Below are 19,026 nucleotides of genomic sequence, written 5' to 3'. Positions count from 1 at the left end.
ACTGCAGCTGGTGCTACAACAGCAGTTGCCACTACAACTTCCCCTATAACCACAACTGCAGCCCACACTACAACAGCATCTGCCATCTCAAATGCAGCGGCTCCTACGACAGAGGCTGCCACTACAACTGCAGCTGCTACTACAACTTCCCCTTTCACCGGAACTGCAGCCCACACTACAACAGGCAATGCCACCACAACTGCAGCTGATACCTCAACATCAGTTGCCACTACAACTTCCCCTATAACTACAACTGCAGCCCACACTACAACAACTTCTGCCATCTCAACTGCAGCGGCTCCTACAACAGAGGCTGCCACTACAACTGCAGCTGCTACTACAACTTCCCCTGTCACCACAACTGCAGCCCACACTACAACAGCAGTTGCCACCACAACTGCAGCTGGTACCTCAACATCAGTTGCCACTACAACTTCCCCTCTAACCACAACTGCAGCCCATATTACAACAGCCAATGCCACCTCAACTGCAGCTGGTACTACAACAGCAGTTGCAACTACAACTTCCCCTGCAACCACAACTGTAGCCCACACTTCAACAGCTTCTGCCACCACAACTGCAGCCACTCTTACAACAGAGGCTGCCACTAAAACAGCAGCTGCTACGACAACTTCACCTGTCACCACATCTGCAGTCCACACTACAACAGCCAATGCCACCACAACTGCAGCTGGTACTACGACAGCAGTTGCCACTACAACTTCCCCTATAACCACAAATGCAGCCCACACTACAACAGCTTCTGCCATCTCAACTGCAGCGGCTCCTTCAACAGAGGCTGCCACTACAACTGTAGCTGCTACTACAACTTCCCCTGTCACCACAACTGCAGCCCATACTACAACAGCCAATGCCACCTCAACTGCAGCTGGTACTACAACAGCAGTTGCAACTACAACTTCCCCTGCAACCACAACTGTAGCCCACACCTCAACAGCTTCTGCCACCACAACTGCATCCACTCTTACGACAGAAGCTGCCACCACAACTTCAGCTGCTACTACAACTTCCCCTGTCACCACAACTGCAGCCCACACTACAACAGCCAATGCCACCTCAACTGCAGCTGGTACTACAACAGCAGTTGCAACTACAACTTCCCCTGCAACCACAACTGTAGCCCACACCTCAACAGCTTCTGCCACCACAAATGCAGCCACTCTTACGACAGAAGCTGCCACTACAACTGCAGCTGCTACTACAACTTCCCCTCTAACCACAACTGCAGCCCATACTACAACAGCCAATGCCACCTCAACTGCAGCTGTTACTACAACAGCAGTTGCAACTACAACTGCCCCTGCAACCACAACTGTAGCCCACACTTCAACAGCTTCTGCCACCACAACTGCAGCCACTCTTACGACAGAGGCTGCCACTACAACTGCAGCTGCTACTACAACTTCCCCTTTCACCGGAACTGCAGCCCACACTACAACAGGCAATGCCACCACAACTGCAGCTGATACCTCAACATCAGTTGCCACTACAACTTCCCCTATAACTACAACTGCAGCCCACACTACAACAACTTCTGCCATCTCAACTGCAGCGGCTCCTACAGCAGAGGCTGCCACTACAACTGCAGCTGCTACTACAACTTCCCCTGTCACCACAACTGCAGCCCACACTACAACAGCAGTTGCCACCACAACTGCAGCTGGTACCTCAACATCAGTTGCCACTACAACTTCCCCTCTAACCACAACTGCAGCCCATATTACAACAGACAATGCCACCTCAACTGCAGCTGGTACTATAACAGCAGTTGCAACTACAACTTCCCCTGCAACCACAACTGTAGCCCACACTTCAACAGCTTCTGCCACCACAACTGCAGCCACTCTTACAACAGAGGCTGCCACTAAAACAGCAGCTGCTACGACAACTTCACCTGTCACCACAACTGCAGTCCACACTACAACAGCCAATGCCACCACAACTGCAGCTGGTACTACGACAGCAGTTGCCACTACAACTTCCCCTATAACCACAAATGCAGCCCACACTACAACAGCTTCTGCCATCTCAACTGCAGCGGCTCCTTCCACAGAGGCTGCCACTACAACTGTAGCTGCTACTACAACTTCCCCTGTCACCACAACTGCAGCCCATACTACAACAGCCAATGTCACCTCAACTGCAGCTGGTACTACAACAGCAGTTGCAACTACAACTTCCCCTGCAACCACAACTGTAGCCCACATCTCAACAGCTTCTGCCACCACAACTGCATCCACTCTTACGACAGAAGCTGCCACCAAAACTTCAGCTGCTGCTACAACTTCCCCTGTCACCACAACTGCAGCCCACACTACAACTGCCAATGCCACCACAACTGCAGCTGGTACTACAACAGCAGTTGCAACTACATCTTCCCCTGCAACCACAACTGTAGCCCACACTACAACAGCTTCTGCCACCACAACTGCAGCCACTCTTACGACAGAAGCTGCCACTACAACTGCAGCTGCTACTACAACTTCCCCTCTAACCACAATTGCAGCCCATACTACAACAGCCAATGCCACCTCAACTGCAGCTGTTACTACAACAGCAGTTGCAACTACAACTGCCCCTGCAACCACAACTGTAGCCCACACTTCAACAGCTTCTGCCACCACAACTGCAGCCACTCTTACGACAGAGGCTGCCACTACAACTGCAGCTGCTACTACAACTTCCCTTCTAACCACAATTGCAGCCCATACTACAACAGCCAATGCCACCTCAACTGCAGCTGTTACTACAACAGCAGTTGCAACTACAACTGCCCCTGCAACCACAACTGTAGCCCACACTACAACAGCCAATGCCACCACAACTGCAGTTGCCACTACAACTCCCCCTATAACCACAACTGCAGCCCAAACTACAACAGCTTCTGCCATCTCAACTGCAGCGGCTCCTACAACAGAGACTGCCAATACAACTGCAGCTGCTACTACAACTTCCCCTGTCACCACAACTGCAGCCCACACTACAACAGCCAATGCCACCACAACTGCAGCTGGTACTACAACAGCAGTTGCAACTACAACTTCCCCTGCAACCACAACTGTAGCCCACACCTCAACAGCTTCTGCCACCACAAATGCAGCCACTCTTACGACAGAAGCTGCCACTACAACTGCAGCTGCTACTACAACTTCCCCTCTAACCACAACTGCAGCCCACACTACAACAGCAGTTGCCACCACAACTGCAGCTGATACCTCAACATCAGTTGCCACTACAACTTCCCCTCTAACCACAACTGCAGCCCATATTACAACAGCCAATGCCACCTCAACTGCAGCTGGTACTACAACAGCAGTTGCAACTACAACTTCCCCTGCAACCACAACTGTAGCCCACACTTCAACAGCTTCTGCCACCACAACTGCAGCCACTCTTACAACAGAGGCTGCCACTAAAACAGCAGCTGCTACAACAACTTCACCTGTCACCACAACTGCAGTCCACACTACAACAGCCAATGCCACCACAACTGCAGCTGGTACTACGACAGCAGTTGCCACTACAACTTCCCCTATAACCACAAATGCAGCCCACACTACAACAGCTTCTGCCATCTCAACTGCAGCGGCTCCTTCCACAGAGGCTGCCACTACAACTGTAGCTGCTACTACAACTTCCCCTGTCACCACAACTGCAGCCCATACTACAACAGCCAATGCCACCACAACTGCAGCTGGTACTACAACAGCAGTTGCAACTACAACTTCCCCTGCAACCACAACTGTAGCCCACACTACAACAGCTTCTGCCACCACAACTGCAGCCACTCTTACGACAGAGGCTGCCACTACAACTGCAGCTGCTAATACAACTTCTCCTGTCACCACAACTGCAACCCACACTCCAACAGCCAATGCCACCACAACTGCAGCTGGTACCTCAACAGCAGTTTTCACTACAGCATCCCCTGTAACCACAACTGCAGCCCACACTACAACAGCCAATGCCACCACAACTGCAGTTGCCACTACAACTCCCCCTATAACCACAACTGCAGTTGCCACTACAACTTCCCCTGTCACCACAACTGCAGCACACACTGCAACAGCCAATGCCACCACAACTGCAGCTGGCACTACAACAGCAGTTGCAACTACAACTTCCCCTCTAACCACAACTGCAGCCCACACTACAACAGCCAATGCCACCACAACTGCAGCTGGTACTACAACAGCAGGTGCAACTACAACTTCCCCTGCAACCACAACTGTACCCCACACTACAACAGCTTCTGCCACCACAACTACAGCCAATCTTACGACAGAAGCTGCCACTATAACTGCAGCTGCTACTACAACTTCCCCTGTCACCACAACTGCAGCCCACACTACAACAGCCAATGCCACCACAACTGCAGCTGGTACTACAACAGCAGTTGCAACTACAACTTCCCCTGCAACCACAACTGTAGCCCACACAACAACAGCTTCTGCCACCACAACTACAGCCACTCTTACGACAGAAGCTGCCACTATAACTGCAGCTGCTACTACAACTTCACCTGTCACCACAACTGCAGCACACACTACAACAGCCAATGCCACCACAACTGCAGTTGCCACTACAACTCCCCCTATAACCACAACTGCAGCCCACACTACAACAGCTTCTGCCATCTCAACTGCAGCGGCTCCTACGACAGAGGCTGCCACTACAACTGCAGCTGCTACTACAACTTCCCCTTTCACCACAACTGCAGCCCACACTGCAACAGCCAATGCAACCACAACTGCAGCTGGTACTACAACAGCAGTTGCCACTACAACTGCCCCTCTAACCACAACTGTAGCCCACACTTCAACAGCTTCTGCCACCACAACTGCAGCCACTCTTACGACAGAGGCTGCCACTACAACTTCAGCTGCTACGACAACTTCACCTGTCGCCACAACTGCAGACCACACTACAACAGCCAATGCCACCACAACTGCAGCTGGTACCTCAACATCAGTTGGCACTACAACTTCCCCTATAACCACAACTGCAGCCCACACTACACCAGCTTCTGCCATCTCAACTGCAGTGGCTCCTACGACAGAGGCTGCCACTACAACTGCAGCTGCTACTACAACTTCCCCTGTCACCACAACTGCAGCCCACACTACAACAGCCAATGCCACCACAACTGCAGCTGGTACCTCAACAACAGCTACCACTACAACATCCCCTGTAACCACAACTGCAGCCAGCACTACAACAGCCAATGCCACCAACACTGAAGCTGGCACTACAACAGCAGTTGCAACTACAACTTCCCCTGCAACCACAACTACAGCCCACACTACAACAGCCAATGCCACCACAACTGCAGCTAGTACCTCAACATCAGTTGCCACTACAACTTCCCCTGCAACCACAACTGTAGCCCACACTTCAACAGCTTCCGCCACCACAACTGCAGCAACTCTTAGGACAGAGGCTGCCACTACAACTGCAGTTACCACTACAACATCCCCTGTAACCACAACTGCAGCCAGCACTACAACAGCCAATGCCACCAACACTGCAGCTGGCACTATAACAGCAGTTGCCACTACAACTTCCCCTGCATCCACAACTGCAGCCCACACTACAACAGCCAATGCCACCACAACTGCAGATGGTACTACAACAGCAGTTGCCACTACAACTTCCCCTATAACCATAACTGCAGCCACTCTTACGACAGAGGCTGCCACTACAACTGCAGCTGCTACTACAACTTCACCTGTCACCACAACTGCAGCCCACACTACAACAGCCAATGCCACCACAACTGCAGCTGGTACCTCAACATCAGTTGCCACTACAACTTCTCATATAACCACAACTGCAGCCCACACTAAAACAGCTTCTGCCATCTCAACTGCAGTGGCTCCTACCACAGAGGCTACCACTACAACTGCAGATGCTACTACAACTTCCCCTGTCACCACAACTGCAGCCCACACTGCAACTGCCAATGCAACCACAACTGCAGCTGGTACTACAACAGCAGTTGCCACTACAACTGCCCCTCTAACCACAACTGCAGCCCATACTACAACAGCCAATGTCACCTCAACTGCAGCTGGTACTACAACAGAAGTTGCAACTACAACTTCCCCTGCAACCACAACTGTAGCCCACACTACAACAGCTTCTGCCACCACAACAGCAGCCACTCTTACGACAGAAGCTGCCACTACAACTGCAGCTGCTACTACAACTTCCCCTGTCACCACAACTGCAGCCCACACTACAACAGCCAATGCCACCACAACTGCAGTTGCCACTACAACTCCCCCTATAACCACAACTGCATCCCACACTACAACAGCTTCTGCCATCTCAACTGCAACGGCTCCTACGACAGAAGCTGCCACTACAACTGCAGCTGCTACTACAACTTCCCCTGTCACCACAACTGCAGCCCACACTACAACAGCCAATGCCACCACAACTGCAGTTGCCACTACAACTCCCCCTATAACCACAACTGCAGCCCACACTACAACAGCCAATGCCACCACAACTGCAGCTGGTACCTCAACATCGGTTGCCACTACAACTTCCCCTATAACCACAACTGCAGCCCACACTACAACAGCTTCTGCCATCTCAACTGCAGCGGCTCCTACGACAGAGGCTGCCACTACAACTGCAGCTGCTACTACAACTTCCCCTATCACCACAACTGCAGCACACACTACAACAGCCAATGCCACCACAACTGCAGCTGGTACTACAACAGCAGTTGCAACTACAAATTCCCCTGCAACCACAACTGTAGCCCACACTACAACAGCTTCTGCCACCCCAACTGCAGCCACTCTTACGACAGAAGCTGCCACTACAACTGCAGCTGCTACTACAACTTCCCCTGTCACCACAACTGCAGCCCACACAACAACAGCCAATGCCACAACAACTGCAGCTGGTACCTCAACAGCAGTTTTCACTACAGCATCCCCTGTAACCACAACTGCAGCCCACACTAAAACAGCCAATGCCACCACAACAGCAGTTGCAACTACAAATTCCCCTGCATCCACAACTGCAGCCCACACTACAACAGCCAATGTCACCACAACTGCAGATGGTAGTACACCAGCAGTTGCCACTACAACTTCCCCTATAACCACAACTGCAGCCACTCTTACGACAGAGGCTGCCACTACAACTGCAGCTGCTACTACAACTTCACCTGTCACCACAACTGCAGCACACCCTACAACAGGCAATGCCAACACAACTGCAGCTGGTACCTCAACATCAGTTGCCACTACAACTTCCCCTATAACCACAACTGCAGCCCACACTACAACAGCTTCTGCCATCTCAACTGCAGTGGCTCCTACCACAGAGGCTGCCACTACAACTGCAGATGCTACTACAACTTCCCATGTCACCACAACTGCAGCCCACACTACAACAGCCAATGCCACCACAACTGCAGTTGCCACTACAACTTCCCCTTTAACCACAACTGCAGCCCACACTACAACAGCTTCTGCCATCTCAACTGCAGCGGCTCCCACGACAGAGGCTGCCACTGCACCTGCAGCTGCCACTACAACTTCTCATATAACCACAACTGCAGCCCACACTACAACAGCTTCTGCCATCTCAACTGCAGTGGCTCCTACCACAGAGGCTGCCACTACAACTGCAGATGCTACTACAACTTCCCATGTCACCACAACTGCAGCCCACACTACAACAGCCAATGCCACCACAACTGCAGTTGCCACTACAACTTCCCCTATAACGACAACTGCAGCCCACACTACACCAGCTTCTGTCATCTCAACTGCAGTGGCTCCTACGACAGAGGCTGCCACTACAACTGCAGCTGCTACTACAACTTCCCCTGTCACCACAACTGCAGCCCACACTTCAACAGCCAATGCCACCACAACTGCAGCTGGTACCTCAACAACAGTTACCACTACAACATCCCCTGTAACCACAACTGCAGCCAGCACTACAACAGCCAATGCCACCAACACTGCAGCTGGCACTACAACAGCAGTTGCAACTACAACTTCCCCTATAACCACAACTACAGCCCACACTACAACAGCCAATGCCACCACAACTGCAGCTAGTACCTCAACATCAGTTGCCACTACAACTTCCCCTGCAACCACAACTGTAGCCCACACTTCAACAGCTTCCGCCACCACAACTGCAGCAACTCTTACGACAGAGGCTGCCACTACAACTGCAGTTACCACTACAACATCCCCTGTAACCACAACTGCAGCCAGCACTACAACAGCCAATGCCACCAACACTGCAGCTGGCACTACAACAGCAGTTGCCACTACAACTTCCCCTGCATCCACAACTGCAGCCTACACTACAACAGCCAATGCCACCACAACTGCAGATGGTAGTACACCAGCAGTTGCCACTACAACTTCCCCTATAACCACAACTGCAGCCACTCTTACGACAGAGGCTGCCACTACAACTGCAGCTGCTACTACAACTTCACCTGTCACCACAACTGCAGCACACACTACAACAGGCAATGCCAACACAACTGCAGCTGGTACCTCAACATCAGTTGCCACTACAACTTCCCCTATAACCACAACTGCAGCCCACACTACAACAGCTTCTGACATCTCACCTGCAGCGGCTCCAACGACAGAGGCTGCCACTACAACTGCAGCTGTTACTACAACTTCCCCTGTCACCACAACTGCAGCCCACACTACAACAGCCAATGCCACCACAACTGCAGCTGGTACCTCAACAGCAGTTGCCACTACAGCATCCCCTGTAACCACAACTGCAGCCCACACTACAACAGCTTCTGACATCTCACCTGCAGCGGCTCCTACGACAGAGGCTGCCACTACAACTGCAGCTGTTACTACAACTTCCCCTGTCACCACAACTGCAGCCCACACCACAACAGCCAATGCCACCACAACTGCAGCTGGTACCTCAACATCAGTTGCCACTACAACTTCTCATATAACCACAACTGCAGCCCACACTACAACAGCTTCTGCCATCTCAACTGCAGTGGCTCCTTCCACAGAGGCTGCCACTACAACTGCAGATGCTACTACAACTTCCCCTGTCACCACAACTGCAGCACACACTACAACAGGCAATGCCAACACAACTGCAGCTGGTACCTCAACATCAGTTTCCACTACAACTTTTCATATAACCACAACTGCAGCCCACACTACAACAGCTTCTGACATCTCACCTACAGCGGCTCCAACGACAGAGGCTGCCACTACAACTGCAGCTGTTACTACAACTTCCCCTGTCACCACAACTGCAGCCCACACTACAACAGCCAATGCCACCACAACTGCAGCTGGTACCTCAACAGCAGTTGCCACTACAGCATCCCCTGTAACCACAACTGCAGCCCACACTACAACAGCTTCTGACATCTCACCTGCAGCGGCTCCTACGACAGAGGCTGCCACTACAACTGCAGCTGTTACTACAACTTCCCCTGTCACCACAACTGCAGCCCACACTACAACAGCCAATGCCACCACAACTGCAGCTGGTACCTCAACATCAGTTGCCACTACAACTTCTCATATAACCACAACTGCAGCCCACACTACAACAGCTTCTGCCATCTCAACTGCAGTGGCTCCTACCACAGAGGCTGCCACTACAACTGCAGATGCTACTACAACTTCCCCTGTCACCACAACTGCAGCCCACGCTACAACAGCCAATGCCACCACAACTGCAGCTGGTACCTCAACATCAGTTGCCACTACAAATTTTCATATAACCACAACTGCAGCCCACACTACAACAGCTTCTGCCATCTCAACTGCAGTGGCTCCTACCACAGAGGCTGCCACTACAACTGCAGATGCTACTACAACTTCCCCTGTCACCACAACTGCAGCCCACACTACAACAGCCAATGCCACCACAACTGCAGTTGCCACTACAACTTCCCCTTTAACCACAACTGCAGCCCACACTACAACAGCTTCTGCCATCTCAACTGCAGCGGCTCCCACGACAGAGGCTGCCACTGCACCTGCAGCTGCTACTACAACTTCCCCTGTCACCACAACAGCAGCCCACGCTACAACAGCCAATGCCACCACAACTGCAGCTGGTACCTCAACATCAGTTGCCACTACAACTTCTCATATAACCACAACTGCAGCCCACACTACAACAGCTTCTGCCATCTCAACTGCAGTGGCTCCCACCACAGAGGCTGCCACTACAACTGCAGCTGCTACTACAACTTCACCTGTCACCACAACTGCAGCCCACACTACAACAGCCAATGCCACCACAACTGCAGCTGGTACTACAACAGCAGTTGCAACTACAACTTCCCCTGCAACCACAACTGTAGCCCACACTACAACAGCTTGTGCCACCACAACTACAGACACTCTTACGACAGAAGCTGCCACTATAACTGCAGCTGCTACTACAACTTCCCCTGTCACCACAACTGCAGCCCACACTACAACAGCCAATGCCACCACAACTGCAGCTGGTACTACAACAGCAGTTGCAACTACAACTTCCCCTGCAACCACAACTGTAGCCCACACTACAACAGCTTCTGCCACCACAACTACAGCCACTCTTACGACAGAAGCTGCCACTATAACTGCAGTTGCTACTACAACTTCCCCTGTCACCACAACTGCAGCCCACACTACAACAGCCAATGCCACTACAACTGCAGATGCTACTACAACTTCCCCTGTCACCACAACTGCAGCCCACACTGCAACAGCCAATGCAACCACAACTGCAGCTGGTACTACAACAGCAGTTGCCACTACAACTGCCCCTCTAACCACAACTGCAGCCCATACTACAACAGCCAATGTCACCTCAACTGCAGCTGGTACTACAACTGAAGTTGCAACTACAACTTCCCCTGCAACCACAACTGTAGCCCACACTTCAACAGCTTCTGCCACCACAACAGCAGCCACTCTTACGACAGAGGCTGCCACTACAACTGCAGCTGCTACTACAACTCCCCCTGTCACCACAACTGCAGCCCACACTACAACAGCCAATGCCACCACAACTGCAGTTGCCACTACAACTCCCCCTATAACCACAACTGCAGCCCACACTACAACAGCTTCTGCCATCTCAACTGCAGCGGCTCCTACGACAGAGGCTGCCACTACAACTGCAGCTGCTACTACAACTTCCCCTGTCACCACAACTGCAGCCCACACTGCAACAGCCCATGCAACCACAACTGCAGCTGGTACTACAACAGCAGTTGCCACTACAACTGCCCCTCTAACCACAACTGCAGCCCATACTACAACAGCCAATGTCACCTCAACTGCAGCTGGTACTACAACAGAAGTTGCAACTACAACTTCCCCTGCAACCACAACTGTAGCCCACACTTCAACAGCTTCTGCCACCACAACAGCAGCCACTCTTACGACAGAGGCTGCCACTACAACTGCAGCTGCTACTACAACTCCCCCTGTCACCACAACTGCAGCACACACTACAACAGCCAATACCACCATAACTGCAGCTGGTACTACAACAGCAGTTGCAACTACAAATTCCCCTGCAACCACAACTGTAGCCCACACTACATCAGCTTCTGCCACCACAGCTGCAGCCACTCTTACGACAGAAGCTGCAACTACAACTGCAGCTGCTACTACAACTTCCCATGTCACCACAACTGCAGCCCACACTACAACAGCCAATGCCACCACAACTGCAGTTGCCACTACAACTCCCCCTATAACCACAACTGCAGCCCACACTACAACAGCTTCTGCCATCTCAACTGCAGCGGCTCCTACTACAGAGGCTGCCACTACAACTGCAGCTGCTACTACAACTTCCCCTGTCACCACAACTGCAGCCCACACTGCAACAGCCAATGCAACCACAACTGCAGCTGGTACTACAACAGCAGTTGCCACTAAAACTGCCCCTCTAACCACAACTGCAGCCCATACTACAACAGCCAATGTCACCTCAACTGCAGCTGGTACTACAACAGAAGTTGCAACTACAACTTCCCCTGCAACCACAACTGTAGCCCACACTTCAACAGCTTCTGCCACCACAACAGCAGCCACTCTTACGACAGAGGCTGCCACTACAACTGCAGCTGCTACTACAACTCCCCCTGTCACCTTAACTGCAGCACACACTACAACAGCCAATGCCACCATAACTGCAGCTGGTACTACAACAGCAGTTGCAACTACAAATCCCCCTTCAACCACAACTGTAGCCCACACTACATCAGCTTCTGCCACCACAGCTGCAGCCACTCTTACGACAGAAGCTGCTACTACAACTGCAGCTGCTACTACAACTTCCCATGTCACCACAACTGCAGCCCACACTACAACAGCCAATGCCACCACAACTGCAGCTGGTACCTCAACAGCAGTTTTCACTACAGCATCCCCTGTAACCACAACTGCAGCCCACACTACAACAGCTTCTGCCACCACAACTACAGCCACTCTTACGACAGAAGCTGCCACTATAACTGCAGCTGCTACTACAACTTCCCCTGTCACCACAACTGCAGCCCACACTACAACAGCCAATGCCACCACAACTGCAGCTGGTACCTCAACAGCAGTTTTCACTACAGCATCCCCTGTAACCACAACTGCAGCCCACACTACAACAGCCAATGCCACCACAACTGCAGCTGGTACCTCAACATCAGTTGCCACTACAACTTCCCCTATAACCACAACTGCAGCCCACACTACAACAGCTTCTGCCATCTCAACTGCAGCGGCTCCTACGACAGAGGCTGCCAGTACAACTGCAGCTGCTACTACAACTTCCCCTGTCACCACAACTGCAGCCCACACTACAACAGCCAATGCCACCACAACTGCAGCTGGTACCTCAACAGCAGTTGCCACTACAACTTCCCCTCTAACCACAACTGCAGCCCACACTACAACAGCCAATGCCACCACAACTGCAGCTGGTACTACAACAGCAGTTGCAACTACAACTTCCCCTGCAACCACAACTGCAGCCCACACTACAACAGCCAATGCCACCACAACTGCAGCGGCTCCTACTACAGAGGCTGCCACTACAACTGCAGCTGCTACTACAACTTCCCCTGTCACCACAACTGCAGCCCACACTACAACAGCCAATGCCACCACAACTGCAGCTGGTACCTCAACAGCAGTTTTCACTACAGCATCCCCTGTAACCACAACTGCAGCCCACACTACAACAGCCAATGCCACCACAACTGCAGCTGTTACCTCAACATCAGTTGCCACTACAACTTCCCCTATAACCACAACTGCAGCCCAAACTACAACAGCTTCTGCCATCTCAACTGCAGCGGCTCCTACGACAGAGGCTGCCAGTACAACTGCAGCTGCTACTACAACTTCCCCTGTCACCACAACTGCAGCCCACACTACAACAGCCAATGCCACCACAACTGCACCTGGTACCTCAACAGCAGTTTTCACTACAGCATCCCCTGTAACCACAACTGCAGCCCACACTACAACAGCCAATGCCACCACAACTGCAGTTGCCACAACAACTCCCCCTATAACCACAACTGCAGCCCACACTACAACAGCTTCTGCCATCTCAACTGCAACGGCTCCTACGACAGAGGCTGCCACTACAACTGCAGCTGCTACTACAACTTCCCCTGTCACCACAACTGCACCCCGGACTACAACAGCCAATGCCACCACAACTGCAGCTGGTACCTCAACATCAGTTGCCACTACAACTTCCCCTATAACCACAACTGCAGCCCACACTACAACAGCCAATGCCACCACAACTGCAGTTGCCACAACAACTCCCCCTATAACCACAACTGCAGCCCACACTACAACAGCTTCTGCCATCTCAACTGCAACGGCTCCTACGACAGAGGCTGCCACTACAACAGCAGTTGCAACTACAACTTCCCCTGCAAACACAACTGTAGCCCACACTACAACAGCCAATGCCACCACAACTGCAGCTGGTACCTCAACAGCAGTTGCAACTACAACTTCCCCTGCAAACACAACTGCAGCCCACACTACAACAGCCAATGCCACCACAACTGCAGTTGCCACAACAACTTCCCCTATAACCTCGACTGCAGCCCACACTACAACAGCCAATGCCACCACAACTGCAGCTGGTACCTCAACAGCAGTTGCCACTACAGCATCCCCTGTAACCACAACTGCAGCCCACACTACAACAGCTTCTGCCATCTCAACTGCAGCGGCTCCCACGACAGAGGCTGCCACTGCACCTGCAGCTGCTACTACAACTTCCCCTGTCACCACAACTGCAGCCCACGCTACAACAGCCAATGCCACCACAACTGCAGCTGGTACCTCAACATCAGTTGCCACTACAACTTCTCATATAACCACAACTGCAGCCCACACTACAACAGCTTCTGCCATCTCAAATGCAGTGGCTCCTACCACAGAGGCTGCCATTACAACTGCAGATAATACTACAACTTCCCCTGTCACCACAACTGCAGCCCACACTACAACAGCCAATGCCACCACAACTGCAGTTGCCACTACAACTTCCCCTTTAACCACAACTGCAGCCCACACTACAACAGCTTCTGCCATCTCAACTGCAGCGGCTCCCACGACAGAGGCTGCCACTGCACCTGCAGCTGCTACTACAACTTCCCCTGTCACCACAACTGCAGCCCACGCTACAACAGCCAATGCCACCACAACTGCAGCTGGTACCTCAACATCAGTTGCCACTACAACTTCCTCTATAACCACAACTGCAGCCCACACTACAACAGCTTCTGCCATCTCAACTGCAGTGGCTCCTACCACAGAGGCTGCCACTACAACTGAGGCTGTTACTACAACTTCCCCTGTCACCACAACTGCAGCCCACACTACAACAGCCAATGCCACCACAACTGCAGCTGGTACCTCAACAGCAGTTGCCACTACAGCATCCCCTGTAACCACAACTGCAGCCCACACTACAACAGCCAATGCCACCACCACTGCAGTTGCCACTACAACTTCCCCTTTCACCACAACTGCAGCCCACACTACAACAGCTTCTGCCACCACAACTGTAGCCACTCTTACGACAGAGGCTGCCAATACAACTGCAGCTGTTCCTACAACAGCAGTTGCCACTTCAACTTCCCCTATAACCACAACTGCAGCCCACACTACAACATCTTCTGCAATCTCAACTGCAGCGGCTCCTACGACAGAGGCTGCCACTACAACAGCAGTTGCCACTTCAACTTCCCCTATAACCACAACTGCAGCCCACACTACAACATCTTCTGCCATCTCAACTGCAGCGGCTACTACAACTTCACCTGTCACCACAACTGCAGACCACACTACAACAGCCAATATCACCACAACTGCAGCTAGTACCTCAACAGCAGTTACCACTACAACATCCCCTGTAACCACAACTGCAGCCCACACTACAACAGCCAATGCCACCAAAACTGCAGCTGGTACTACAACAGCAGTTGCAACTACAACTTCCCCTGCAAACACAACTGTAGCCCACACTACAACAGCCAATGCCACCACAACTGCAGCTGGTACCTCAACAGCAGTTGCCAGTACAGCATCCCCTGTAACCACAACTTCAGCCCACGCTACAACAGCCAATGCCACCACAACTGCAGTTGCCACTACAACTTCCCATATAACCACAACTGCAGCACACACTACAACAGCCAATGCCACCACAACTGCAGCTGGTACCTCAACAGCAGTTGCCAGTACAGCATCCCCTGTAACCACAACTTCAGCCCACGCTACAACAGCCAATGCCACCACAACTGCAGTTGCCACTACAACTTCCCATATATCCACAACTGCAGCCCACACTACAACAGCTTCTGCCATCTCAACTGCAGTGGCTCCTTCCACAGAGGCTGCAACTGCAGCTGCTACTACAACTTCACCTGTCACCACAACTGCAGCACACACTACAACAGCCAATGCCACCACAACAGCAGCTGGTACCTCAACAGCAGTTGACACTACAGCATCCCCTATAACCACAACTGCAGCCCACACTACAACAGCTACTGCCATCTCACCTGCAGCGGCTAAAACGAACGAGGCTGCCACTACAAATGCAGATGCTACTACAACTTCCCCTGTTACCACAACTGCAGCCCACACTACAACAGCCAATGCCACCACAACTGCAGCTGGTACCTCTACAGCAGTTGCCACTACAGCATCCCCTGCAACCACAACTGCAGCCCACACTACAACAGCCAATGCCACCACAACTGCAGTTGCCACTACAACTTCCCCTATAACCACAACTGCAGCCCACACTACAACAGCTTCTGCCATCTCAACTGCAGCGGCTCCCACGTCAGAGGTTGCCACTGCAACTGCAGCTGCTACTACAACTTCCCCTGTCACCACAACTGCAGCCCACACTACAACAGCAGTTGCATCTACAACTTCCCCTGCAACCACAACTGTAGCCCACACTTCAACAGCTTCTGCCACCACAACTGTAGACACTCTTACGACAGAGGCTGCCACTACAACTGCAGCTGGTACTACAACAGCAGTTGCCACTTCAACTTCCCCTATAACCACAACTGCAGCCCACACTACAACATCTTCTGCCATCTCAACTGCAGCGGCTCCTACGACAGAGGCTGCCACTACAACTGCAGCTGCCACTACAACTTCCCCTGTCACCACAACTGCAGCCCACACTACAGCAGCCAATGCCACCACAACTGCAGCTGGTACCTCAACATCGGTTGCCACTACAACTTCCCCTATAACCACAACTGCAGCCCACACTACAAAAGCCAATGGCACCACAACTGCAGCTGGTACCTCAACATCAGTTGCCACTACAACTTCCCCTGTCACCACAACTGCAGCCCACACTACAGCAGCCAATGCCACCACAACTGCAGCCACTCTTACGACAGAGGCTAACACTACAACTGCAGCTGTTACTACAACTTCACCAGTCAACACAAGTGCAGCCCACACTACAACAGCCAATGCCACCACAACTGCTGTCACTCTTACGACAGAGGCTGCCACTACAACTGCAGCTGCTACTACAACTTCACCTGTCACCACAACTGCAGCCCACACTTCAGCAGCCAATGCCACCACAACTGCAGCTGGTACCTCAACATCAGTTGCCACTACAACTTCCCCTCTAACCACAACTGCAGCCCATAATACAACAGCCAATGCCACCTCAACTGCAGCTGGTACTACAACAGCAGTTGCAACTACAACTTCCCCTGCAACCACAACTGCAGCCCACACTTCAACAGCTTCTGCCACCACAACTGCAGCCACTCTTACGACAGAGGCTGCCACTACAACTGCAGCTGCTACTACAACTTCCCCTGTCACCACAACTGCAGCCCACACTACAAAAGCCAATGCCACCACAACTGCAGCTGGTACCTCAACATCAGTTGCCACTACAACTTTCCCTATATCCAGAACTGCAGCCCACACTACAACAGCTTCTGCCATCTCAACTGCAGCGGCTCATACAACAGAGGCTGCTACTACAACTTCCCCTGTCACCACAACTGCAGCCCACACTACAACAGCCAATCCCACCACAACTGCAACTGGTACCTCAACAGCAGTTGCCTCTACAGCATCCCCTGCAACCACAACTGCAGCCCACACTACAACAGCCAATGCCACCACAACTGCAGCTGGTACTACGACAGCAGTTGCCAATACAACTTCCCCTATAACCACAACTGCAACCCACACTACAACATCTTCTGCCATCTCAACTGCAGCGGCTACTACAACTTCACCTGTCACCACAACTGCAGACCACACTACAACAGCCAATGCCACCACAACTGCAGCTGGTACCTCAACATCAGTTGCCACTACAACTTCCCCTCTAACCACAACTACAGCCCATACTACAACAGCCAATGCCACCTCAACTGCAGCTGGTACTACAACAGCAGTTGCAACTACAACTTCCCCTGCAACCACAACTGTAGCCCACACTTCAACAGCTTTTGCCACCACAACTGCAGCCACTCTTACGACAGAGGCTGCCACTACAACTGCAGCTGCTACTACAACTTCTCCAGTCACCACAACTGCAGCCCACACTACAACAGCCAATGCCACCACAACTGCAGCTGGTACCTCAACATCAGTTACAACTACAACATCCCCTGTTACCACAACTGCAGCCCACACTACAACAGCCAAAAACACCACAACTGCAGCTGGTACTACGACAGCAGTTGCCAATACAACTTCCCCTATAACCACAACTGCAACCCACACTACAACATCTTCTGCCATCTCAACTGCAGCGGCTACTACAACTTCACCTGTCACCACAACTGCAGCCCACACTACAACAGCCAATGACACCACAACTGCTGCTGGTACTACAACAGCAGTTGCCACTACAAGTTCCCCTATAACCACAACTGCAGCCCATACTACAACAGCCAATGCCAACACAACTAAAGTTGCCACTACAACTTCCCCTTTAACCACGACTGCAGCCCACACTACAACAGCTTCTGACATCTCAACTGCAGCGGCTCCCATGAAAGAGGCTGCCACTGCAACTGCAGCTGCTACTACAACTTCCCCTGTCACCACAACTGCAGCCCACACTACAACAGCCAATGCCACCACAACTGCAGCTGGTACCTCAACATCATTTGTCTCTACAACTTCCCCTATAACCACAACTGCAGCCCACACTACAACAGCTTCTGCCATCTCAACTGCAGCGGCTCCTACCACAGAGGCTGCCACTACAACTGCAGCTGCTACTACAACTTCCCCTGTCACCACAACTGCAGCCCACACTACAACAGCCAATGTCACCACAACTGCAGCTGGTACCTCAACATCAGTTACAACTACAACATCCCCTCTAACCACAACTGCAGCCCATACTAAAACAGCCAATGCCACCACAACTGCAGCTGGTACTACAACAGCAGTTGCCACTACAAGTTCC

Source organism: Oncorhynchus clarkii, chromosome 32 (assembly GCF_045791955.1).
Source record: "Oncorhynchus clarkii lewisi isolate Uvic-CL-2024 chromosome 32, UVic_Ocla_1.0, whole genome shotgun sequence".
Classification (NCBI taxonomy): Eukaryota; Metazoa; Chordata; class Actinopteri; order Salmoniformes; family Salmonidae; genus Oncorhynchus; species Oncorhynchus clarkii.
This window is presented reverse-complemented; position numbering follows the sequence as displayed.